Source organism: Mchenga conophoros, linkage group LG8, assembly GCF_057382185.1.
Source record: "Mchenga conophoros isolate Kocher_MC1m ecotype Shallow Benthic linkage group LG8, M_conophoros_male_GT1.1, whole genome shotgun sequence".
Taxonomy (NCBI): domain Eukaryota; kingdom Metazoa; phylum Chordata; class Actinopteri; order Cichliformes; family Cichlidae; genus Mchenga; species Mchenga conophoros.
In genome coordinates, this window is record NC_140533.1 from 4,162,913 (window position 1) to 4,190,561 (window position 27,649).

General features: G+C 40.9%; 1 protein-coding gene and 1 pseudogene across 1 annotated transcript in view; one reads left to right on the top strand and one right to left on the bottom strand.

Moving 5' to 3' along the window:
• Positions 1-27,649, top strand: part of ca10a (carbonic anhydrase 10 (inactive)a) — a 324,330-nt gene that overhangs the window by 155,270 nt on the left and 141,411 nt on the right. The window lies entirely within an intron of this gene.
• The window catches only part of LOC146567938 (uncharacterized), a 106,123-nt pseudogene continuing 81,078 nt past the window's right edge, over positions 2,605-27,649 (bottom strand).

The following is a 27,649-nucleotide window of genomic DNA, read 5'->3' on the forward strand; positions in this document are numbered from 1 at the left end:
CTCTTTGTTGTTTGCTGTCTCCTCTGTTTGTTTTTTTTGTTTGTTTGTTTTTTTTTTTCCTCCATACAGGTGACCCAGGAGTTCTTTTTTTTTTTTCTCTCTCTTCCCCCCCCCTTCTCACCGTCTCTTCTCCCCTTTGGTTTTCTTTCTTTCTCTCCCCCTCTTTCTCTCATTCATTCCCCCTGTCCTATTTATTTAAAAAAAAAAAAAAAAAAGACAAAGGATGAACTGAAGCTCTGCCATCACGTAATGTCGCATACTGCTGTTTCTGATGTCATTTAGAAAAAAAAAAAAAAAAAAAAAAATGACGACAGAGGTCAGTAATTTGCACCAGAGGTACACTTCAACTGTGAGAGACAGAATGTGAAAAAAAAAATCCATGAATCCACATGGTAGGATTTGTAAAGAATTTATTCGTAAATCAGGGTGGAAAATAAGTATTTGGTCACCTCAAACAAGGAAAATCTCTGGCTCTCACAGACCTGTAACGTCTTCTGTAAGAAGCTTTTCTGTCCCCCACTCGTTACCTGTATGAATGGCACCTGTTTGAACTCATCATCTGTATAAAAGACACCTGTCCACAGCCTCAAACAGTCAGACTCCAAACTCCGCCATGGTCAAGACCAAAGAGCTTTCGAAGGACACCAGGAAAAGTATTGTAGACCTGCACCAGACTGGGAAGAGTGAATCTACAATAGGCAAGCAGCTTGGTGTGAAAAAATCAACTGTGGGAGCAATCATCAGAAAATGGAAGACATACAAGACCACTGATAATCTCCCTCGATCTGGGGCTCCACGCAAGATCTCATCCCGTGGGGTCAAAATGATTATGAGAACGGTGAGCAAAGATCCCAGAACCACACGGGGGGACCTGGTGAATGACCTGCAGAGAGCTGGGACCAAAGTAACAAAGGTCACCATCAGTAACACACTACAACGGCAGGGAATCAAATCCCGCAGTGCCAGACGTGTTCCGCTGCTGAAGCCAGTGCATGTCCAGGCCCGTCTGAAGTTTGCCAGAGAGCACATGGATGATACAGCAGAGGATTGGGAGAATGTCATGTGGTCAGATGAAACCAAAGTAGAACTTTTTGGTATAAACTCAACTCGTCGTGTTTGGAGGAAGAAGAATACTGAGTTGCATCCCAAGAACACCATACCTACTGTGAAGCATGGGGGTGGAAACATCATGCTATGGGGCTGTTTTTCTGCCAAGGGGACAGGATGACTGATCCATGTTAAGGACAGAATGAATGGGGCCATGTATCGTGAGATTTTGAGCCAAAACCTCCTTCCATCAGTGAGAACTTTGAAGATGAAACGAGGCTGGGTCTTCCAACATGACAATGATCCAAAACACACCGCCCGGGCAACAAAGGAGTGGCTCCGTAAGAAGCATTTGAAAGTCCTGGAGTGGCCTAGCCAGTCTCCAGACCTCAACCCCATAGAAAATCTGTGGCGGGAGTTGAAAGTCCGTGTTGCTCGGCGACAGCCCCAAAACATCACTGCTCTCGAGAAGATCTGCATGGAGGAATGGGCCAAAATACCAGCTACTGTGTGGGCAAACCTGGTAAAGACCTATAGTAAACGTTTGACCTCTGTTATTGCCAACAAAGGTTATGTTACAAAGTATTGAGTTGTATTTTTGTTATTGACCAAATACTTATTTTCCACCCTGATTTACGAATAAATTCTTTACAAATCCTACCATGTGGATTCATGGATTTTTTTTTCACATTCTGTCTCTCACAGTTGAAGTGTACCTCTGGTGCAAATTACTGACCTCTGTCATCATTTTAGGAGGGGGAACTTGCACAATCGGTGGCTGACTAAATACTTTTTTGCCCCACTGTATATAAAAATATAAAGGTGCAAAAGGCAAGATTAATCCACTTCATAACATGGCCTGTGCCCTGAAAAGTACAGTGTATTTTCAATGTACAATGGGAAATATTGCTGTTTTGTTTTTTTGCAAAATTCCCTTGAAATGACACACTACTTAAAGTTACTTACGCAGTACTTAAGCATACTTTGGGGAACTCCTAATTTAATATTGAGTTGCACAAATCTCAAACTAATTAAAACATTAAAACTTCTGCCCTTTAGATATGATGAGAGCCAATCACAAACCTGTGCTCTTAACTTGCTAGTATATATTTAAAATAACCGCATTTAAAATATATTTAAAATAACAGAAATAAACAAGCTGTCCGCTTGTTTATCTTCTACATAACCCTTTCAGAATAAAGCTCAAGATTCTGTTGAGACTTTTCAAAATAAATTAAAATCATGTACATTATTCTCAAACATCAAATTTCACAATATGCATCAAGCAAATTACCTCAAATAAAATCATAAGGTAACTATAAATGGTGCTTCAGTCAGCACGTGGATGCAGGCACAGCGAGTACCTGCCTAGCCAGTGAAGATGAGGCAGAACCAGGTAGTTCCAAACAGAAGGACCAGTCAAAACAAATCGAGGATCTTATTCCTAAATGAGGGGCTACCTCTGTAGCATGGACGTGGTTTGGCTATGAAAGGTCTGACACAGACCAGAAGACTGTACTATGCAAATTATGCTGCCAAGCGGTCCCCACCTCAGACTCAAACACGGTAAACCTCTTCAACCACCTACACAAGAATCATGTGAAAGAGTAAGGAGAGAGTTTAGGGATGAGAAGCGAAAAAGAGCCGTCAGGTGCTCAAAATGAACGTTCGACTCAAAAGTTAGTACAGGCTTCCCCGCAGAATGCCGTGTAATAAATACCAAAAAAATGGCGTCCGTTACCAATAGGGATGGGTACCGGTATCTGACATAAACGGTAGTAACCAGACCGAAAAGCAGCGCACATTTCGGTGCTTTATTTCGGTGCTTTTTTTTTCCTGAGCTGTGATACACTTTAGATTCTAGCCAATCATTTTACGTTTCCGAGGATAGTAGGCGGGGCCAGTTACGTACGTTCTTTTAGAGCAGAGCTACAGATTAAAAATGCCCAAGGCGAAGCGGTCAAAAGTCTGGCTGTACTTCACAGCAAAATATGCAAACTCAGCAGCCTGCAACAAGTGCTTTAAGCTGATACTGTGATACTGTCAAAGGAGGTAACACCTCAAATCCGATGAAACACCTGGCGACGCATAGCGTTTTTTTTTAAAGCCGAAAAATGCACCGTATTTGATAGCTTGCTGCAAGACCTCACACCGAGCATATCTAATCTACTGCGGGTGTGGTGCCTGTTATCGGACCCGGAGTTAGCAACATCCCCCAAAAACCTGAAGAGGAGAGTCCTGGCCCCTAGCCCTGCCAGTGTAGCAGAAATGATGAGGATGATGATGCAGCAGCAGCCGTTCTTCTCTGCGTGAGTAGCTTAATGTTGTTCGTGTGTAATTTACGTTGAGTAGGCTAACCACGTTATTACATTAATGCATGTAAGGTGAACTAGCAAACATCATCATAGCTACATGCGGCTGTCCTCTTGTTTGATGGCAGATACTCCCTTCACCGTGGCCAAAAAGGCTAAAATGACCAAAGAAAAAGTGGGAAACAGTTAAACATGAGAGGTTTTTGGACAAAGTTTGTGTTTTTTCCATTGTTTAAGCACTGCTTCCAGCCAAGAGTGATACCATATATGCTCTATAGCTGCAGAAAAGGCTAACATTGTTATCTTTTTACAAAAATACAGCTGAACATGAGAGGTTTTTGGACCAATTTTGTGTTCTCCATTCTTTAAGCACCGGTTTGAGCACCATTTAAGCACCTGCACCGCTTCAAAAGTACCGGTTTGGCACCGGTATCGGATAAAACCTAAACGATACCCATCCCTAGTTACCAATTACCTCTAAAAATGTATAGTTTCATGCATCGGTCAAAACACTCGGCTCCAGGTACACGACGCCCAACTGAAAACACTTCACACAAGTCGATTTGCCTGAGATTCACAGAATTTACAGAAAATGCACTAATTTACGATATATACCATTATTGGGATAAGAAATGTCATATGAGATTTGAGATTTTGGTCATATCGCACAGCCCTAAAGGCCATTTAGAAAAACAACTGTCATTGCCTTTGAAACTATGTCTCTTTATTTATTTTTGTAATGCCAAAAGACGGGTTTTTGTGCTGGCATATACAATAAATCTGACTCTGAGTTGTCAGAGAGCTTTCTCACATGGCTATATGCACAATATTTTCTCTTTACACTGCAAGTGGAAGTCTTTGACTTCTACTTTTCTCTTGACATAGAAAAACACTTGTATTTAGCACTATAACGGGGAGACACGGCTATGTGACTTAGGTGCAGTATCAAATTGGACTAAATTAATGGGCGTAAGTCATGTATAGTCTATGCCACTTCTGGCATTTAGCTCTTTGATCTATGTTAGTAGCCCAGCACTGAAGTTCAAGGAACACTGGACTTGGATTCTAGTTCAAAGTATAATTAAATTTAATATGCAGTTTTTCCTATCCAGGTTTGCCTTCAGCCTCAATAGACTGCTGCAATGTCTCTGTGTTTCCTCCTTATGACTAAAGCTATCAGATTAAAGAAGTGTGTGCTTGCTAGTTGTCTTTTTGAGGTGTTTGGGTGGTAAAGCAAGCTGGTGAGTGCAAAGGGTGTGTACAGCAGCATATGGTGGTATGATTCATAGAGAACTGGGTCAGAGTTGGCAATTCCTCAGTGGTCTAGCAGACCCATAGCACAGACATACAGGGTGAGAGAGAACTGTGAATGAGAGAAATAACACTGCCTCCATTTTTGCTTTACAAATAGCTATGAAAGCAGGAGTAAGAAAAGCCTTTACAAGGTTGAAAATTTTGGACAAACAATTTTAGTCGTATTATTTGGGTTAGATCCTGTCCTGCCTGCAGCCCTCATTCATTTCTATGTCCTAAAAAATCTCTCTCGTGCCAGGGCTCATAGTCATGTCTCAAGAGAGGAAACTGTGTAAAGTTATGTTCTTTGTCCCTTAAACTAAATTATCATTTTTTTTGCAACATTGAATGAAAGCAAAACAGACTAGAACATCCATCATGTGGAAAATGCTTTAAATTGTGTTGAAAATAGAAGAAAATTAGTGTTGTATGAAATAGCGCATGCTTTACAAGGTTCTTATGATCGATAATTTTATTTGAAAGCTAAATACATTTTGTAGAAGGCGTAATCTTCCCCTTTGCTTAAACTGAGGTCTATTATGTCAACCACAACATAAAATGGAGGAAATGTCAGTTGTAACAGTATAAAGTTAGCTTTTTTAAAACAGCTTGAATTTATTGCTGCCTTCTGTGAAGTGGGTGATATATATTTATTAACTGTTTAGTACTTAAAATCATTTCTGGGCAAAGGAATGTCAGAAACAACGCCTGGCGTATCTCATGTTGATCCAGATTCAGTTAAATGGAAGAAAATTGATACAAATCCTAAAATACACACAAGGTTTCAATAAAAGGTTTCAATAAGTATGAAATCGCACCTTCTTAATTATATTTCAAATATCTTGTACATATCTTTAAATCAAAGATGTGGATTTTCGTAAACTCTAAAGTAATAATAACAATACTGCTTATTTGATTAGTTGATGGAAAGCTTATTTAATGCAACCTCATTTTCACTGCACTAGGAAAGCATTATTTTAAGAGACTTATTTATACTATAACTGGGTTATTGGCTTCATGATAATTCTTAAAAATGCTACCCGTGTAAGATGCATGGGTCTATTCAAACCAAATCAGGCTGCTATAATTGATGAGGTTAAGCTAGTGCCTGTTGGGACTCTCTGTGAATTGTTATTGCTGGTGAAGACAAATTACTTAACCTAACAAAAATTTAGTTATGCAAGTCCATACTTAAAGTACTGGCGGGCCTATCACACCAACATCCCTTCCAAATACAGCATGGGTACCTATTCAGGGTGTACAAATGTTATTTTGGAGTAGACTTGCACCTGGAATAGATGGATTTTTACACGACTGAAGGAACAGACACATATGTCTAACAACTTTTAATTAAGTGATGTAAGAGTTAATTCAAGAGCAGAAATCTTCCTTTAAAATTTGCATAAGCATAATTTGAGGTTATATACTTTAACTCTGGGAAAGCAACCTTTGTCAAGTGAAAAAGTGGTTTATCAAGAGCATATTAGGATTTTAAACTGATCATTTGAGTAAAAGTTATATCTAACCATCATTGGCTTAAGTTTGAAATATTTTCCCCAAAGTTACTGCTGTGATATGGAAAACCAATAACTAGAATATCCCTTAAAATAAGGAACATAACTTCAGCTTTTCTTGCTAATTCTAATTACTTCCCCTTAAATGACAGGACTAGGAAAAAGATTTTGGTATCATATGTGAGTTAATTATTTAACACGTTCATTCATTTTAATTTTACAGAATAAAACCTAAATGTAGGCGAATTACTACACATTACAGTTTTTCTAAACGGTGCCCATTTTTGTTGTTACACCTTTGCGTGTGGCTTGCATAACTTGCATTTGAATCTACATGTTTTTCACTACTTATCTGTCATCCATCACAGCGGTTGACAGCCAGCCTGAGGCCCCCACTACACGTCAGGATGGACAAGATAAATGAAAGTCCACCTGCTCCGTCACTCCACGTCACCACTCACGCACTCCCTTTTTCTCCACTTGTTCTCTTCTCACCATAATCCCATATGTTCATCAGTCATTTTACTCCAGTCTCTAGGGCGTTCTTTGATGGAAGAATGATGATAATCCTGTTTATATGGGCCTGCTCTTTCTGTTGGGAGCGATAGATAAGAGGGAGTCATTTTTCCCAATATCATCTGTTTTAGTGTGAATCCTACTCCTAGTATTTATAAGATAGTGTCTTACAAAACAGATATAGCTCAGCACTTAGTCCTCAGATGCAATACTGCATTATGTAGGTAAATTGAAATGTAGGAAAGAATGAAGAAAGAAAAGTAAATTTTTCCGTTCAGCAGATGTGCGCAAGTATTAAGTTATATTAATAATGTTTTTAATATTATATTATTAATAACAGTAAATAAATTAATTTGCTGTTTGCCAGAAAGATTCTGACTTAAGACTGTCATTGTACATATGTGGGGGAAAAAATCATGAGGAACAAGCAAAAAAAACCCAGTTCTGTCATCAAAATAAACACTGTAAGAAATGTATAGCTCCGGCTATACAATAGCAATGGAAAGTCATTTTTGATGTGTTATGATGTTAATAATGACCTCTCAACAACCTTTGCTGTTGACCTTGATCACGTGACTTGCCGCAGTTTCCCTTGCAATCACGTTCATATAACGCCAGTAAACTGATGCTACTGAAGCCAAATGGTTAAGAGTTGTAAGTTAAGAGTTCTTGTTAATAGAGTAACATTTAGCTGCCAGATGACTTGATTAGGTTTAGAAAAAATATTATGCCCAGTTTTTTGGTTTAAACATGCACTCTTCCACAATGTTAACTGTGCGTTTGAATCATATGTTTGATACACTTCAGGAAAAGTTTCAGGTTTGTATATGTGTAAATATTTTTTTTTAGATTTGGCTTGAAATACTGGTAACATAATGATGCATTTGGTAATGCTTTTGGAGCTGGTAGAGATACACTTAAGGAATGGACACAGTGCCACTACTGTAGCACTACTGTAATGCTTTGCTTCCCATTTCCCACAATAACATGTTAACACAAGATATTTTTATTATTTATCCTGGAGTCACTTGAGTTTTGAGACATTTTGAGACAACGAGTTAAACACTTTCTATTGCAGGTTTGAGACGGACAGACTCCCACACCCCACCCTCCCCTCCCCAGGGACATTGCTTCAGACATTGACCCCCAACACACCTTCCATCTCTCCCCCCTTCACCCTGCCCTTCCCCAATCAAGACTCAATGACCACCCCCACCCTCCCCAATCCAGACTCAACAACCACCACCACCTTCTCCAATCCAGACTCAACGACCACCACCACCCTCTCCAATCCAGACTCAACGACCTCCACCACACCTCTCACCCCCCTTTCCTCCTCCCTGAAACTCAAAATACACACTCAGGATGTGAGCCGACTATTCCAGAAACAGAAGCCCAGGAAAGCCCCCGGACCAGACGGCGTCTCACCCTCCTGCCTCAAAACCTGTGCTGAACAGCTGGCTCCCATCTTTACTTGCATCTTCAACAGATCCCTGGAGCTGTGTGAAGTTCCCTCCTGCTTCAAACGCTCCAACATCATCCCTGTTCCCAAGAAACCCACCATCACAGGACTGAATGACTACAGACCTGTCACCTTGACGTCTGTGGTCATGAAATCCTTCGAACGACTGGTATTAGCCCATCTAAAAGACATTACAGGCCACCAGCTGGACCCTCTGCAGTTTGCCTACCGGGCAAACAGGTCGGTGGATGATGCAGTGAACATGGGGCTGCATTACATCCTGCAACACCTCGACCGCCCGGGAACTTATGCCAGAGTCCTATTTGTGGGCTTTAGTTCGGCTTTTAACACCATTGTGCCTGAACTTCTTTCCTCCAAACTCTCCCAGCTCAGCGTGTCACCAGCTACCTGTCAGTGGATCACCAGCTTCCTGACAGACAGAAAGCAGCAAGTGAGGCTGGGGGAGATCACCTCTGAAACCCGGTCCCTCAGTATTGGTGCCCCTCAAGGATGTGTCCTCTCACCACTACTGTTCTCCCTCTACACTAACGACTGCACCTCCAAGAACTCGGCTGTCAAACTCCTAAAGTTTGCAGATGACACCACTGTCGTTGGCCTCATTCAAGATGGTGATGAGTCTGCATACCGGCAAGAAGTTGAGCGGCTGGTACTCTGGTGCAGTCAGCACAGTCTGGAGCTGAACACTCTTAAGACTGTAGAGATGACAGTGGACTTCAGGAGACATCCCTCAACTCTGCTCCCCCTCACCATATCGGACAGCCCTGTGTCAACTGTGAAGACCTTCAAGTTCCTGGGTACAACCATCTCCCAGGACCTGAAGTGGGAGACCAACATCAACTCCATCCTCAAAAAGACCCAGCAGAGGATGTACTTCCTGAGACAACTGGGGAAGTACAGTCTTCCACAGGAGCTGCTGATCCAGTTCTACACTGCGGTCATTGAGTCTGTCCTGTGCTCCTCTATCACAGTCTGGTATGGAGCAGCCACTAAACAGGACAGGAGCAGACTGCAGCGGACTGTACGGGCAGCAGAAAGGATCATCGGCGCCCCCCTGCCCTCCGTCCAGGATCTGTACCTCTCAAGAACCAGGAAACGGGCAGGGAAAATCATCACAGACCCCTCACACCCTGCACACAGACTTTTTGATCTGCTGCCCTCTGGCAGACGGTACAGAAGCCTGCAGACCAGGACCACCCGACACAGGAACAGTTTCTTTCCCCTTGCCATCTCCCTTCTTAACAGTTGACCTGTCACACTGCTCCCACTGCCAGACTGCAGCTGCACCTTATGTACATTTTGTAGTATTCATTCCACCTCATTCATTTCTGTATTTTATTTATATAAGTTTAGATTCGTTATTTATAGTTGGTTTACACAGCTTTGTGTATGTATGTGTAATGTGTATATATAGACACGTGTGTGTGTGTGTGTGTGTGTGTGTGTGTGTGTGTGTGTGTGTGTGATTTACATTGCTGTGCTTGAGAGCCACCATCTACCGGAACCAAATTCCCTGTATGTGTCTGCACATATACTTGGCCAATAAACACGATTCTGATTCTGATTTAATAAAACATTTTGTCAGTTCGGTAGTTTACTATTTTATAAGGTATAAAGGTGACACAAATTGAAATGTATTTCAGTTGCTCTCCAAATTCAGCTGAATGTGTTCATCTTTATAAGCTGCTACTGAGATTCATGATACCTTATTGCTTTATCTCTGGCAGTGCTTTACCATAACTGAAAATGTATGTGTTACGGTTCCCTAAGAGCACATCCAGTTAGGTGTTATCTACCTTTATTGCTCCGCCTGTTCTCTTTCTGGCTTGGTCAGGAACACAAAAAGTGAAAAGAATGCTACCATAATTACTGTATTGTGAATGTAAATTTTAATAAAGAAATACTATAAAAACAAAGCAAAAAACATTGGATAGACAGAATAAAGTGGTGGCTTTGTCAGCGTCACCTTTTCACAGCAAAACAGTAGCAGTCAGCTTAATTAAGATGTGGATAACTGTTGCACTAATCAACATGCTTTTTGCCCTCCCTCCATCTCACCTCCTCCTGTTCTCTCATTTTATCTGTGTTTGTTCTAATGATCCTAGCTCAGGCCATTATGGCAGACAGTAAGTTAATGAACAGTAAATGGGAGAGGAAAATGGTATTAATCATCTCTGTGCCCACCTTGTGCTCTATTATCATTTGGCTCCTTTCATCTAGGACTTCCCCCACCTTGTCTACTCTCTCAGTGCCTAATGCTTAATGGTTCCTAGTGGTCACTGGATGATTCTTGGACTTTCATCCTACCGACTTAGGTCCTTGACAAAATGAGCGGTAGACTTTTTGTCATATCTCAAACATCCCTTTTCCACTCAATACCCTTTCTTATTGGTTTTCAAGTGTACCATGTCGACCAATCACAAACATATAAATGGCAACATGTGGAATTTGGTTGTTTAGGAAGAGTGGGAAGTTTTAGGAGTAACGGTGGCGAGAAGGAGCGAGCAAAAGAGCGCGAATTTTGAGATGTGAGAGATTTGTGACGTTTGGAGTCTATAGTTATTGTGTGTTGTCTTTTGTAGTTGGAGTGTAGTGTTGTCGTTTTTTTGTTTTGTGTGCCAGTTATAAAGCCACCAAAGGCAGTTTGCAATGTAAATGCCATCTCTAGGCGAAAAACAAGCCTGCAGGGTTTAAGTCTGTGGTGTTCTCCTCTGTCTTATAGTGGACAGAAATTATTTTTTGGAGTGGCACAAATAATTTGTGTGACTTCTTATTTGATGCAGAACACCTGATTGTTCTTTAAATAGTTTTAAATGGTTATATAAAAATACCCGAGGCCCTGGCTGCATTTTCAGGTAAATAGTTCCATATAACTTTGTTGTTTGCAAAAATTGTGCATAGAATAGAATTCAACTTTATTGTCATTTCACATGTCACAGGTACAGGGCAACGAAATGCAGTTTGCATCCATCCAGAAGTGCTTTAGCCATGATATAGATATATTACAATATATATTAGCAATAATATAGATATGTGAGTATATTACAGAAATGGGTCTATTGCGGTATGTAATATGTACACGGTATGAAGTATGTTATGAATATGCTATAACTATAAGTATGTACAGGCTGTAGTGAGTACAAGCTATGTACAGGCTATGAACAGGATACAAATATGAAAAAACTATACAGAATATGAAGTAAAGAACTATACAGAAATATGAGATATACAGCTATACAGAAATGGGAACTATGCAAGTTGTAAACAGTTGTAGAATAAAAAATTATCGTATTGTACAGAATGATTATTTACACAGAACTATACAGTAGTGCAGTTAAGAGGCTATATAAAGTGCTAGTGGTTGTGAGTGGTGGTTCAGTCCATGTTATTATTGTGTGTTTGAGGGTACAGTTGTCCATTGTGGGTGTGTGTATGTGTTAACGTGGGTCAGATGTCAGGAGGCAGAGTTCAGGAGTCTGACAGCTGTGGGGAAGAAGCTGTTCCGGTACCTGGTGGTCTTAGTCCGGAGGCTCCTGTAGCGCCTCCCAGGGGGCAGGAGGGTGAAGAGTCCATGTGATGGGTGACTGGGGTCTCTGATGATTTTCCCAGCTCTTTTCAGACACCGCTTCCTGTAGATGTCCTTTATGGCAGGAAGTGGTGCTCCGGCGATGCGCTGGGCAGTTTTCACGACCCTCTGCAACGCCTTCCGGTCCGAGGCAGAGCAGTTCCCGTACCAGACTGTTATACAGTTGGTCAGGATGCTCTCGATGGTGCAGCGATAGAAGTTCACCAGGATGTCTGAGGACAGGTGGTTCTTCCTCAGAGTCCTCAAGAAGAAGAAGCGCTGGTGAGCCTTCTTGACCAGCTTGGAGCAGTTGGTCGTCCAGGTGAGATCCTTGGAGATGTGGACTCCCAGGAACTTGAAGCTGCTCACACGCTCCACAGCCGTCCCCTTAATGTGGATGGGTGGATGTGGGTCAGCATTCCTCCTGTAGTCCACGATGAGCTCCTTGGTCCTCTCGGTGTTAAGCAGCAGGTTGTTTGTGTCGCACCACTCAGCCAGACGATCCACCTCCTCCCTGTAGGCGGCCTCATCGTTGTCACTGATGATGCCAATCACCGTGGTGTCATCTACAAACTTATTGATGGTGTTAGAACCATCGGCAGGTCTGCAGTCTTGGGTGAAGAGGGAGTAGAGGAAAGGGCTCATCACACAGCCTTGTGGTACACCGGTGTTCATTGTGATTGTAGATGAGCAGTGGTTATCCAGCCGGACATGTTGGGGGCGGTTGGTCAGGAAGTCCAGTAACCATTTGCACATGGCCGGTACCACAGCGTGGGCCAAGGACAGGTTGAATATGTCTGTGAGCACTCCTGCAAGCTCCCCAGAACACGCTCTGAGAACACGCCCGGGGATGCCATCAGGGCCTGCAGCCTTGTAGACATTTTTGTGGACATAGGTTTTTAAAATGTACAATTTTGATTTGCATTTCAAGTTATGAAAATGATTCGTTAAACATGTTTGTGGTTTTTACAGTAAAAAAACATAACTTTTTTCTACTCTGATTTTATGTTTTTCTTGTCTGAATTTAGATCAATTGTGCCAATACAGTATGTATGCAGCTTTAGATATGGTGTCAACTATGCTAGATGAGACAAGTGCTGTAAAATTGAAGGCCATACCTCTCTCCAATGACACAGTTCCAAGGCACATGTGATATTTCAAGTGACATTGAAGAACAACTCATTGATGGGCTGAAGGACAAACATTTCGCCTTACAAGTGAACGAGGGCTACAAACAGCAATAAAGACTGTCTGTTAATTGCTTATGTTCACTTTGTCCCTGTGTGAGGTTTTTTTTTGTTTAGCAAGTATGTACCAACAGCTGATGAGCTCTTTAAGCTTCTTGACTGTTATCCTACAGAACATGACACTGAATAGTAGAACTGTAATTATTTGCATGGATGGAGCACAAACTATGGCAGGGAAGAAGAAGGGGTTGGAGGCACTTATCAAGAGTCTCACCAAATGGGCAATGGGTAGCAATAAAAACAGCTTATGGAATAATAGCACAGAAACTACCAGTGACATTTCTAAATTGCGGTGACATCAGTGACCATCTTCTAGTTTTTACAGTATATAATGGTGAGCTCAGCTTCAAAGTTATGCGGATTTTCACTCGAAGTTTACAACATATGGAGGACACAAGAACAAGCGCGTTCCTCATCACGGCAGAAAACTGAAGAAAATAATCCTGAACTGTACTATACGGCTGCCACACCCCATGCATCCCAAAATAGCAGTGGCATGTTCAGTGACCATTACACTATTGTAAATCGCACACAATAGCTAACCCTGGGCTAGAACAGGAATTAAAAGATTAATAATTTGCACCATATAAAGAATACAGACAAGTAAGAACAAGAAACAATAAATGCTTTTAAAAACAATTTAATGACAGTAACAACTGGGTTGAAATGTATCAGAAACAAGATGCCAGTGGTGCACATGATGAATTCCTTAGAATATTTACATTATTGTATAATACAAACTGTCCAGTGATGTAATATAGTTGAAAGCATAAATATATGAACTGTCCATAGATAACAAACGGTCTGCAAAATGTAATTCAATGTTCCTCACAGCTGCTGATTAAAATTGTTTAAAAAAATTGTAAAATAAGAAATCCTTGACTTGTAATTGATGTGATTGATATGATGGTGGTTCAAAGAGTCACTGAGGCCATTTTAATTCCATTTACATACTTCTGTAATTTATTATTTCAAATTAGTGTCTTTCCAGTCAGAATGAAAATATCAAAAGTTAGATGTCTATATAAATCTGACAACAAACACAGTTTCACAAACTACAGAAATGTTTCTTTATTACAACAATTCTCAGTACAGGTTCAGATCAAGCAGATCAACATCTTTGGCACTAATAGATTGAATAAAATATATCACAAAATTCCAGAGACAGAAAGCAATGTGTGGCTGGGTTATTCATAGACTTAAGAAACAGGGAGCAGTTTGTGAAATTAAATAGTTGTTGCTCCTTATGTATGGGCATTGCTTGTGGTGTACAGCAGGGGTCACTTTTGGGCCCAAAATTCTTTAACTTACATATCAATGGCATTTGTAAAGTGTCCAAATTGTTAGAAATGGTACTGTTTGCTGATTACACTTTGAAACATTTTCTGCTCTGGTGATGACCTGCAACATTTATTAGATGAAATGACTAATGAAATACTTAAATCGAAGCTTTGGCTTTATAAAAAGAAATTATCATTAAATTTAAATAAAATAAAAATTATGTTGTTTGGAAATAATTAAATAAAAATGTAAAGATTTAGATAAATAGTGTTGATATTGAAAGGGTCAATGGAAATAGATTTCATGAAGTGATAATAGATGAAAGACTGGAGAGAAGACATAAGTAATATTCATTCCAAAGTATCAATAAGCATTGGAATGCTAAACAAAGCAAAGCAGGTATTAGACTGTACATCACTTCATATTCTCTGCTGTTCACTGGTTTCACATTAATTAAGGTATTGTGCAGAGGTCTGGGGCAATAACTATAAAAGCACATTGCTTTCACTTTTCATTCTTAAAAAAGCACTTTGCATCATCCACAATGCAGGTTATAAGGATCATAGAAACTCACTATTCTTGCAGCCTGCTATATTGAAATCTGAATTCCAAACAGGACAGATTCTGTTCAGAGCAAAAAATAATGAACTCCCAGGTAATATTCAGAGCAGGTTTGTTTTTTGTTTTTTTACTGAAGGAAGGTGTAATTTAAGGGCTTTTTGTAACCTGAAAAAGGGATTTGTTGCACATTTGCACATTTCTGTGCATGGAGTGAAACTGTAGTTTGAGTGTAAGGTTGAAGCAATGTCCAAACATAAACTCAGAAAGAGATATAAAGATATGATCTTCACGAGTTATAAAGAGAAAACGATAAAAGTCAGGGAATGTCTTTGTTTAGGAAGTTTTATTCAAGCTTATTAGAATAGAATAGAATAGAATAGCCTTGGTGCAAGTTTCAATAATAAATATAAATGTAAAATATAAAAAGTACAAAAAAACCCAATCGTAAGTACTCAAACAATAGTATGTACAATATATACAGGATAGCAGCATAATATAATGGCAGTGACGGTATGGAATAGGTTCAATTGTTTTTGTGCTTATTTGATAGCTCTGGGAAAGAAGCTATCCCTGAATCTGTTTGTCCTGGTTTTATGTGACCTGTACCGTCGGCCTGACGGTAATAGTTCAAACAGTTGGTTGCAGGGGTGAGAGTGGTCCTTGATGATATTGCCAGCTCTGCTGAGGTACCGAGAGTTTGCAGTGACCTCCAGGCTGGGCAGAGAGCAGCCAGTGATCTTCTGGGCTGTGTTGATGCCCCTCTGCAGTACTTTCCTGTCCGCAGCTGAGCACCCTGTATACCATGTTGTTATGCCGTACGTTAGGATGCTCTCTATGGTGGCTCTGTAAAATGTCACCAGCAGCCTCTCCTCCAGGTTGTTCCTCCTGCGTCTCCACTCTCAGAAAGTGGAGACGCTGCTGGGCCTTTTTAACCACCGCCGTGGTATTTGCAGTCCAGGAGAGGTCATCAGAGATCTGCACGCCCAGAAACCTCATGGAGTGTACCCTCTCCACACAGCTCCCGTGGATGTAAAGTGGGACCGGGTCTGCTCTGCCCTTCCTGAAGTCCAAGATAAGTTCTTTAGCTTTCGTGGTGTTCAGTTGGAGGTCGTTAACTGAACACCACTCAGTCAGTCTGTTGACCTCATCTCTGTAGTCCGACTCATCCCCCCTTGAGATGAGTCCAACCACTGTGGTGTCATCCGCGAACTTTATGATGGTGTTTGAGAGATGGGTAGGGGAGCAGTCGGATGTGTAGAGCGTAAACAGGAGGGGACTCAAAACACATCCTTGTGGAGACCCGGTGCTGAGTGTGATGGTGCTGGACCGGTGGGGGCCGAGTCTGACAGACTGTGGTCTATTTGTCAGGAAGTCCTTGATCCAGAGGCAGATGGGGGTGGAGAGTCCCAGGTGAGACAGTTTCTGGACCAGGATCTCCGGGATGATATGATTGAATGCTGAGCTGAAGTCCAGAAAGAGCATTCTCACATAGCTTCCTCGGTGCTCCAGGTGACTCAGCGCAGTGTGGAGCGCTATGGTGATAGTGTCCTCGGTGGATCGATTTGCCCTGTAGGCAAATTGGTGGGGGTCCAGAGTGGGAGGCAGACCGGCCCTGATGTGCTGACAGACCAGTCTCTCAAAGCACTTCATCACTACAGGCGTAAGTGCAACAGGCCTGTAGTCATTTGGGCTGGCCACAGCTGTCTTCTTGGCGATGGGGATGATGGTGGAGGTTTTGAGGCAGGGCGGGACGGTGTTTGATGACAAGGAAAGGTTGAAGATTTTAGTGAAGACTCCGGTCAGTTCGTCAGCACATGCTCTGAGAACCTTTCCATGTATTCCATCAGGACCTGCCGCCTTCCTGGGATTCACTGACCTTAGAACACACCTCACTTGATGCTCCCTGAGTGTTAGTGTGCCAGTGCTGGGGGCGGGTGGAAGTGGTGTGGCAGCTGAGGGCCTGGTCGTCTCAAAGCGGGTTTAGATCCTCAGCCAGTGAGGCATCAGTCCTAGATGTTGCCTGGTTATTGCTTCTGTAGTTGGTAATGTGATTGATCCCCTGCCACATTTTTCTGGGGTCGTTGTCAGCAAAGTGATCTTCAATCTTCCTCCTATAGGCAGCCTTAGCTTTCCTGATGAAAGCTATTCCTATTTGGATTGTACAATTACCTTTTCAACACTGGAGGTATTGGTTTTGTTGTGTAGAGGAAAGTTAAAGACTCACATAAACATGCTATGATAATAATTTATACTTTTTGTGGTGTATATATTATATTAGAAATAGGTTCATTATTATTACTGCAGGTTATATAAGTAAGGAAGCTGAATAAATATTAACTCATAACTTATTTCAAAGGGGTGGCACTAAATAAGTGTGCACTTCTTCCCACTTCTTTTTGATATGTAACTAAGTCAGAAAAGGTGAAGTGAAATTGAAATGTATTTTATATAGCATTTCTTTCTTTTCTTTGCTGAATTAACTTGTATGTATATGTTGAGCTTATTTGTTTCACACTTGCAGATGAGCGTAAAACAGAATTAGAATACAAAGCCAAGGATCTCGCTTGTCTAGAAAGACAGCTCCCTCCATCCACCTCCCATCACCACAGTTGGTCAGAACTGAATTTAATGCTTTTTCGTCAGTGTGTGTCTGTATGCATATGAACATATATGAATGAGAAACCCACACACCTTAATGTTTATGAAATGTGGCCTGCCAGTCCTTCATCCCCTAGCCCGGAAGGTGAAGGACAGGGTTGAGAAAAGAGAGTTCATACTACTAATGATAGAAAAGGAGACATATCAGTCTGAGATCTATAGTTTAATTTCTATGCCATAATACCATTGCAGTTTGTCTCATTATTCTGTGTTTTTTTAACATGTACATCTCGTTTACACTGCTTTCCCTGAGCAAACACACACACACACACACACACACACACACACACACACACACACACACACACACACACACACACACATTATTGTGATATTTTTTTCTGGTGCAACCATCACTGTGATTTACAGATAGTGGTCTGAAAAAGAAAATATAGTGACAGGCAGTTCTCTGGGTGAAAAAACCTTGGTGATGTCAGCATTCAGAGAAGAATGGCCATCCTGCTTCAAGTTGACAGGAAGGCAATATTAACTCAAATAACCATTTTTTTAAGAACCAAGGTATGTAGAATAAAATCTCTGCATGCACAACATGTTGAACTTTGAGGCAGATGGGATAGCGCAGAAAACCAGGAAACAGGAAAAGGCTACAATTTACACAGACTCACCAAACTTGGAAAATAGAAGAAAAAAAAAGTTGCTTGGTCTGATGAGTCTCAATTTCTGCTGTGACATTTGGCATAAACAGAAAAGCATGGATCCATCCGGCCTGGCTCAGGCTTTTTGTTGACACACTTTGATCCCCTTACTAACAGCTTTTTAAAATGCTAAAACTTACCAGATTATTGTTACTGACCATGTTCATCTCTCTATGACCACAGTGACCATGTTTTTATTAGTTTTTAAACATTTAAAGAAATAAACATATCAACACAAAACAAATCTCAGTGAGGCTTAAAAAAACTGTTGCGCAAGACACTGGATGAAACTGTCTTGATGCTCTAGACATATAAAAACCAAAAACTGTCCCATTGTTCTGTTAGAGCCTCTGTTTTGCTGCTTGGTCTTCCCAGCATTTTCTCAGTCATTCTCTCCCTACACATTTTCAGGGTTGGAGCCTGAGGTTCTTTCCATAGTATTAAAATAAGATGGACACAGGTCACACGTCCATTGTTTACCTAACTGTGGCACCTCGTCCCTGATGCCGAGTAGGCACAGTCTTGGGGGTTTATGTAATTTACATTTCACAGAGCCATCCATGTATTTTAAAACACTCTCCTATATTATAGAGACCAATAGAGTACATTTTGCTTCTTGGCAGTTCCAACACAAGCCATCTTTACTAAGGCAAATTTAACTATGGTCTCCATGATATAAATCCCATTTTCAGAAATAATTGAATCCCATGTTCCCTTGTCAAAGGAACAATCCAGATCTCTTTCCCAAATACTTTTAAGACTTTTACATGTATTGTTTGTAACTTAGTGACATAAATTATACCATTTTGAAGTAGTAGTAGTAGTAGGAAATTCTCCATGAGGTTTTTATCCTGAGAAAAGTTTATCTCTCAAATAATCTCTAATAGGTAAATATTGCCAGAGATGGCCAGGTCCTTCCAAATTAAACTTTTCTATAAGCTCATTAAAAGACATGAACGTGTTCTCTTCATATAAATCACGTATTGTCCTTGTGCCTTTTTTGTGGCATTGTGGCCAATGAATTGTCTGTTTACCCATTTTAATTTTCGGGTTGTGCCACAGGGATGCATATTTTTGGAAGTATAGGGAAAGATTATAGCTCTTGTGAACCTCTTGCCATTGTCAGGTTTCCTGGGTCATTTTTCTTGTAAAACAAAGGGGGACCCAGTAAAAAAAAGTTTGGGAACCACTTAATTAGCCGTGTACTCACCTGTTTCCAATTGTCGTCATCATTCAGCCTGTGTATTTAAGTTGCTGCCCAGTGTTTACACAGCTTAGACATTTCAAATGAGATGTCAATATTAATCTGAGGTCTACCACCACGCCAATAGAGGCATTTTATCATATTATCATCTTAAAAGAATTTCTGGCAGAATACAAATTGGTATCATTCCAGTGAAATAATTGATCAGAGGAGCTACTACCATCTTTATTGTATTTACTTTGCCCCATAATGTCAAACATAGCTTACCCCAATTATCCAGATTAGTTTATATCCTAGTGGGTATTTTTTCTACATTATAGGTCACAATTTCATCAACATTTAGATTAAGTATTATTCCTAAATATTTCATTCATTTTTGTAACCATTTAAAATTAAAGACTGATAGTGATTTAGCAGTGCTAGTTTGAGATACTGGCATTGCCTCCAAACTATGCCAGTTAATTTTGTAACCTGATAATTTAGAGAATCCATCAATAACATTTAACAATTTTGTTATGGAGTTAACAGGACCCTCACACATCACGAAAATGTCATCTGCATACAGAAATAATTTGTGAGGGACCTATGGATTCTTCGATACCCAACATCCACAATGACGACGAAACAACTAGTAGCTCAGTGTTCCAACATTCGAAAGAAGGGATTGCTCTTACAGCTAGAGATTGACGAGGTACAACATAAATGCTACGGCAAGGGGGAGCCAGGACGCCAGGTCGGAGGGTGATATCATCACCCCCCACCCAAGATTGGGTACCAAGCCCCAAGTGCGATAGAAGAAGGATCGTTGAGTGCGAGAGGAACTGACCTGAAAGATAGGATCATGGCCGAGCTTGAAACCTGGATCCACCGTAGCCGGTTACCAAGACTACGTTAAGTACCCTCAAAAGGTCTTCTAGATGATATTAATGCAGCACTACGGACGATACCTACAGCAACCATTACCGAGACTAACAAGCTGATCTACACCACGGCAGCAGTGATCAGTGAGATGCTCGGCTACAAGTTGAACAGCCACAAGTGGCAGTACCCTCCATGGAGAAGGAGGCTAGAGGCTAAGATCAAGGTAGCACGGAGGGAGGTTAACCAACTATCGGAGCTGCAGAAAGGTGCGATGAAAAAGATGCCTAAGAAGTACCACAAGCTGTCCAGACCTGAGGCCTTGGAAACTGCCAAGCAACGACTCATAGCCTTAGCCAGCTGCTTGAAGAGATACACTAAAGAGATCGAGAGCAGAAGAATAAACCAGCTGTTCTCCACAGAACCAGCCAGTGGCAGGGGAACAATATGAGAACAGCACCACCAAGGCTGTAGACGGAACAATACTGGAAGAGCATATGGGAGAAGGACGCAACCCATAATGGCAATGCTCAGTGGCTAGTGGATCTGAAGGCAGATTACAACAACCTCCCCGAACAGGGTCCAGTAACCATCACAGTGGCAGACATCCAAGAAAGGGTCTCCAGTATGAAGAGTTGGACAGCACCAGGCCCCAACATGTTTCACACCTACTGGCTGAAGAAGCTGACTGCACTCCACGAGCGTCTGGCAGCACAAATGAACCAGCTGCTAGTTGACGAGAGACACCCAGAATGGCTAACCAAAGGCCGGACAGTCCTGATCCTAAATGACCCCCAGAAGGGACCCCTCCAACTACTGACCAATAACCTGCCTCAGTACCACGTGGAAGCTCCTGTCAGGCATCATAGTGGCTAAGATGAATAGGCACATGCGTCAATACATGAGTGGGGCACAGAAAGGGATGGGCAAGAATACCCAAAGCGCAAAACACCAGCTACTGGTAGGCCGAACAATCAGCCGAGAGTGCAAGACCCCATTGACTAACCTGTGCACTGCCTTGATTGATTACAAGTAGGCCTATGACTCAATGCCCCACACCTGGATCCTGGAATGCCTAGAACTATACAAGATCAACAGGACCCTAAGAGCCTTCATCAGGAACTCAATGGGGATGTGGCGGACAACACTAGAGGCCAACTTCAAGCCCATAGCACAAGTCACCATCAAGTACGAGATCTACCAAGGAGATGCTCTGTCCCCACTGCTGTTCTGCATAGACCTTAACCCTCTCTGTGAGTTCATTGGCTGGTTTATTCTCCTGCTCTCAATCTCTCTAGTGTACCTCTTCAAGCAGCTGGCCAAGGCTGTGAGTCGTTTCTTGGCAGTTTCCAAGGCCTCAGGTCTGGACAGCTTGTGGTACTTCTTAGGCACCTTCTTCATCGCATATATATATATCCATCATACCTTTTTTATTTTATTAAACTGAGGTTCTTTTCCTTTTAGTTTCCATTGATAAAAACAGCAACACTAAATCAAACAGCCTTTTTTCTATATTATGATATCAACTTTTTTAAATGCTGTGATTTTTGCTGCTCTTTGTGTAATATAGAGTGCATATATACAAACCCATTCCCTTAGAGTCTTTGTCTCCTTCAAGACAACCAAAAAATTAAACCAAAATTAACCAAAGCACTACAAAAAGTCACAATGAAAGAACAACACAACATCCATAACTGCACCAGAAGCAAACAAAATTAAACAGGTCTCTTTCACTACACTGTAGTGTTTTAATCTGTCTGATATATTCATTCATACGAAGCTCATGCAGAAATCCAATAAGGAATATCTGAAATCACTCATCTGCGTGCTTTCCTGGGTGTATGACTGCTGAGCTATTCTTCGCTTCCTTTTCCCAACTCTGTCTAACTCAATGGCATCATTGCTCTAGTCTTATCATCGTTCTGCCCAGCTTGTCTGAGCCAATCAGCCTCTGTTCTGCATACTTTAAATCTCACTGCTCATCTGTCATTCTCCCTTTCAAACGTATTTGTGCAGTGATGTATATCTTTTTTGGTTTCTTGTGGTAATGCCTTATGTGTTCAATCATTTCTGACTCTGCATGTAAAATATTTGAACCTAGCTACTCGCAGCAGAAGAGCTAGAGAGATGAACAAATTCAGCATCAATAAAATGTGGACATTGGACTACAAATAGAAGTCCAATACAACTTAAGAGAGAACGACATGGCAAACAAGAATGAAAAACATTTAGCAGTTCAGCCAGATTATGAGCAACAAGAGAGGCTGATAAGAAGTGCTACCTGTCCTGTATGATCGATGCCACAGCACAAGCAATTCTAAGGTCAGAATTTATATTTTAGACAAGGCACAGTTTATGAAAATCATATATAATGGTTTCCATTTATTTCAAGTGTATAGCTCTATGTTTTTAGTCAACTAGTTTATGTCAGTCTTGCTCCAGCTTCAGATGCCGCAGCATTTTGGCCTTTTCAGATGTTGCTGCAGATTATTGAAAAGTATCGACATAACAAGCTGTAGCCATCTTCAGAATTCATAGAGTTTTGCTAATGTATCATGTAAACGACATGTGCTGCTCTGTCAGGCTGTGGCAAGGACTAAAGATCCTCTGCCAGCTTGTTTGCTTAGAGGCTCAGTGTATTTTTTGCCTTCCCCTTCCCTGTGCTGTGCAGTACTAATGAGAGAAACTAGGGGGTGAAGACACAGCAGGGAGGCAGGCAAATCCAACCTTTAATGGCATCCCACTTTCTCACTCACTGTCTATGTTTGTCTCTGTCTCTGCATATCTTCATAAGTTTCACCTTGCGGGGTATGTTTTTAGGAGTGCTGCACTACACTGGTTGGAGGTTAAAGAAGAGGGCAGAAAAAGGTGTGGAAAAATGGTACACAAAAGGTCACAGACACCTCCATAGCCAGCTGCAGGGAGCTGTAGAGTGTTATGCAACATGCCATAAGGTCCACATTAAGTGCATTTTATAAAGTGAAATAGAAAATGTAGTTTACATTTAGTTCAAATGAGAAAATGCTCAAGAAAAGGTAAAAATCCCTATATGTATTCATGTAAGTATCCGATTGGTGCTCCGACTCCCTCGTTATTCTCTTGTTAACCCTTAGCTGCTGACCTGGTGTGCACTCATCAGCGGGGGCAGATGCAGTCTTAGCCACAGGCAATTTCAAGCCAACTCTCTGCACTTCTGTTTTAATTTTACTGTAGTGGAACTAGGTAGAAGAACATTCTACTTTCAAGCAATTCTACTGTCAAGTACTGTTTTAATCTGAGTTAAAATTGTTGTATTTCCAGCATTTACAGATTTAATGGAGTGCTTTAATACTAAAATAATCACCTGGCCTTCATGGTTTTATATTTCTCCCAAATGTTTGTTTCAGGCAGGAAAAGCTTCTTGAGATTCCCTTAGAGCATCCATCACTGAAACTCTCTCCTGAATTCTGAATACCTGAGAAGCTATTAGGCCGATCAAACAAACGGAGACAAGTTTTATTGTAGGTTTTACAGAAAGTTACAAACACAAACCCTACAATGTTTTTCTTTAATAGGTTGATTTTGGCTTATCTTGCATCTATGTGTATTGGATTTGTTGGTGCTCACTGATATTGACTTTTCTGCCAAGTCAAAAGACAGGAATTAGCCATAGAAAGAGTGGGCCCAAAAGACATTTATACTGAATGGTATATAATAATGGCTGAAAGTGGTGGTAGCAGACGGTAGTAAGTTGTTGTTTATTTATTATTTCTTTTTTAATTGTTTTTAATCATTCCATGACCTATACTAGCCTGTTATTACTTCAACCATGGTGACACAGTCTATTTAATTTCACCTTTGGTTTGCCTTTGACAGGGAAGTTGTATACCACTTTTTACTCTTCAATATAGTCTAACTCTCTTAGGCACGTTTTCTTATAATGTCCTTAAGTGGTTTTTAGGAGCAGTTCTCTTGACTTATTGAAGGACATTCCAAAGCCTTTCTTTAGAAGTTCTCTTTTTAATCTCTGTCAAGATGATCCAACTTCAGTAACGTCAAGCTCAGGGCTCTAATTTGGCATACCTCAGTCTTTTTTAATACTGGCTTCTTGACAGCCACCATCCCACTGAGACCATTTCTGATGAGGTGTCAGTGCACAATAGATGGATTAACTGAAACGTTAGATGCATCTCTCAGATGGATTTTTCTTAACACTAAAAAAACATTTTTAAAACCATGCAACTGTAAAAATAAAACCTCCTCATTTTATATTTCAAGCCCATAGAAATGAATGTAAACCTGCTATTATGGGATTGTTTACACACTTTTTGACCTGAAATTAGTTAGATGTGGTTGATAAATAAATATATTTATCAACCACATATAGGTCAGGTTAAAGATGTTTTTGAACCAAGGATAGCGTGGGTCAGAGCAGTCAAGTTTGGGAGGGTGGGTTGCTGGAAGTCCAGAGCATACAGGTAACCCTACTTGAACTGAGCACAGAGTCCAGAGAGTGGAGGACTGAACCAAGCAAATAAAGAGTGAAATTCATAGAAGATCAGCCAAGTCAATTCAGGCCCAGGGTGCAGAGATGAGGAAGTTGAGGCCTGCAGACTAAGACGGAGCAATGTGGACTCTGGACGAGATTGTGGTAATAGGAGAGAGTAGTGGACAAGATGATAAACTGACTGTTCTACTTTTACTATATTTTATGTTTTTAAAATGTAGCAAGCTGTGAGGTAAATTTAAAAACATGTGTTAGCTCTCCGGTTATTTGTCCAGTTTCCTCAAATTTTTTAAGGACATCTGCTGAGAAATGGCAAGTTTTCAGCTAATGGCTCATTGGGAATCATGTTGTTGGTGCAGAAATAGTATTTTATTCTTGTCAAATTGTGTTTGATGGCTTTTGGAGATTCATGTCAACATGTAAATAAGTCATTTATTTTTGCAACAGACTGTTAATAACAAAGTACTGAAAGCACCTTTTTTTCCAACTGGGCTGTAAGTTTTTGGGTTTCTGTTGTATGGCTGGGTATATTAGCATGTCAAGTATATTGTCTGCAGTGTAAAACAGCACATTTTGTCTGTTCTCACTATGGCGTTGCCAGTGTTGGGGAGTAATGGATTATAAAATACAAAATATGAGTAACTGTATTCTGTTACAGTTACCGTTTAAATAGGTGATAATTAGAATACAGTTACTTGGTTGATCCGGAAACCCAAACAAGAGGCTCTAATGTAGGCGTCCTGTGGACTCCAACCTAAAGAAACATTTGAAAGTAAGTTCTTTTTAAAAAACTAACGTTAGCTACCTGGGTTATGTGCCACTTCAGTATCTTCGATGTACTATTGCTGTGTGATTTATTACTATTACTGAAGGCTGCTACAACCTGCTAGCTGCAAATAATCAGTTGCAGTTCTGAAAGCAGACAAAAAGAAAAAACATATTAGTGATACAAAATAGTTTTTGATACGGGATCACTGCAAAAAAGTGCAGCTAATATCCACCCTACTGTCACTCATTTTATATTAAGATTTTAAAATCTAGTTGGTATTGGCATGGCGAGTAGCCTCCAGTAATAGTAATAAATCACACAGCAATAGTATATTCATGTAGTTGTAAAATGCATAACAATATATTAAGTAATCCAAAGTATTCACAATACGTTACTCTCATTGAGTAACTTAACGAAATATGTTGCAAAATACATTTTGGGGCATGTAATCTGTAGTGGAATACATTTTAAAAGTAGCCTTCCCAAAACTGAGCTTTGCAATTATTAAATGGATTGAAGGTAAAATACAGACAAACATAAGCTTTCTGCATTATATTAGAACCATCTTGAGGTCTGGGTGGTAATCTGGTGACCAATTTAGAGCTGACGGCTTAAGTCTAAGATAGTTGACCAGAAGCTACAGTAAGTAGTCTTGACTCTTTTGAGAGTGTGAGTAAACAAGGTCACTTTTCCTAAAACGGGAGAAAATTGCACTAATCCTCTTTCCCATCGCTTTAAACACTTTCCGTAATTTCAGTCTCATCAAATACTCTGTGTGCATCCAACCTTAAATCATTGTCGAAAGAATTACCTCCGCCACCAACAACACCAGCAAAAAAAGTCAGATCTAAACTTCTTTTTCATGTTGATGAAACAGCAAGCAAGTCTTTGTCACCACTCTTCCTGTCCTCCTCTGTCTCTTTCTTCCTTCTCCTTCCACTGTCACTGTTAATTGCTTTCCCTCAACCTGCCTGCTCTTGATTTCCACCTGTCTTATTGTGTGATGTGATTAAAATGTAAAATGCTGTGGTGGATGGGGCTGCTCGCCTCCTACATCATTTCTTATTGCGCTGGGAGTGTGCGGGGGAAGATTGACTGGGTCTGTGGCTCAACGTGCTATTTCCTCTAATGCACGGCAGGCATGAAGGCTGTTGGGGGAGATTAATACTGGTTTGGGCTGTTTGTAACACTGGCATTTATACTCTCCAAAGTCCCAGCCAGCTGAGGGCACTTCTTCATTTCAGCCCATGCCAGGACCGTTTACCTAGCAACTATCTGCTTCTTGCCTCAACACCTGCTTCAATTCTCTTTTCCTTCTGCCATCCTTGCTGGTTCTTCCACTTATCCATGTATCTATATCTATCCTTTAATCTGATCCCCTCTCTCTTGCACCTTCCACTCCCTACATTATTTGCCAACAGGGTGCAATGCCCCCTGATATTGAAGACAATACATGAAATACCACGAATACATTTAGAAAAGCCACTACCAATTAAGCAAAGCAGACAGGTCCTCCACTGCAGATTCAAATGGTGACATATAAACACCATTAAAGTGAAAGCATCTTCATGATTTAGAATTATGGGGTACGTGAGCACTGAGCAGTGTTTGATGGGATGGAAATGCACCCCATCAAACACACCGTGGCCTGCCACATTGAACTGAACATAAGCCATGTAAGAATGACAGTAGCCTGCAAATAGGTAAACAGCACAGAGATCCCCAGCTGAGTTATAATGTAGACTCCTGAGCTAAAAAACAACTTAGCTGTGTTACTGTGAACAACATGACACAACATACTACACTAACAGGTCATCTTTTTATATTTGTAAACCCATCGCGGCCCTGCTCAGTCTCCAACAATGGCGGCATCTAGTTAGTTTTAATGTTACTCGTATTATTCGTTCTGGGTCACAAAATAAACGTTTAACATATTTTCAGGCGGGAATGTTGCTGTGTAAACCTCAAATATCTGCTCAGTTTATCAAGACACCACATATTTTCAAAAGCGCTCCGACGTTTTCGGAGACGTCTGTTACCCACCAGCTCGATAGCGAGCCGGGGTTCAAGACTCACTAGAGCCCGTGAGAACACCGGACTCCCGGGAAATCGTTTTCAAACCCACCGCCATCTTTCACTACTCAGGTTAAACACGATATATAAGTCACTTAGATAACTTAAAAATGCTATTGTTTGGCTTTT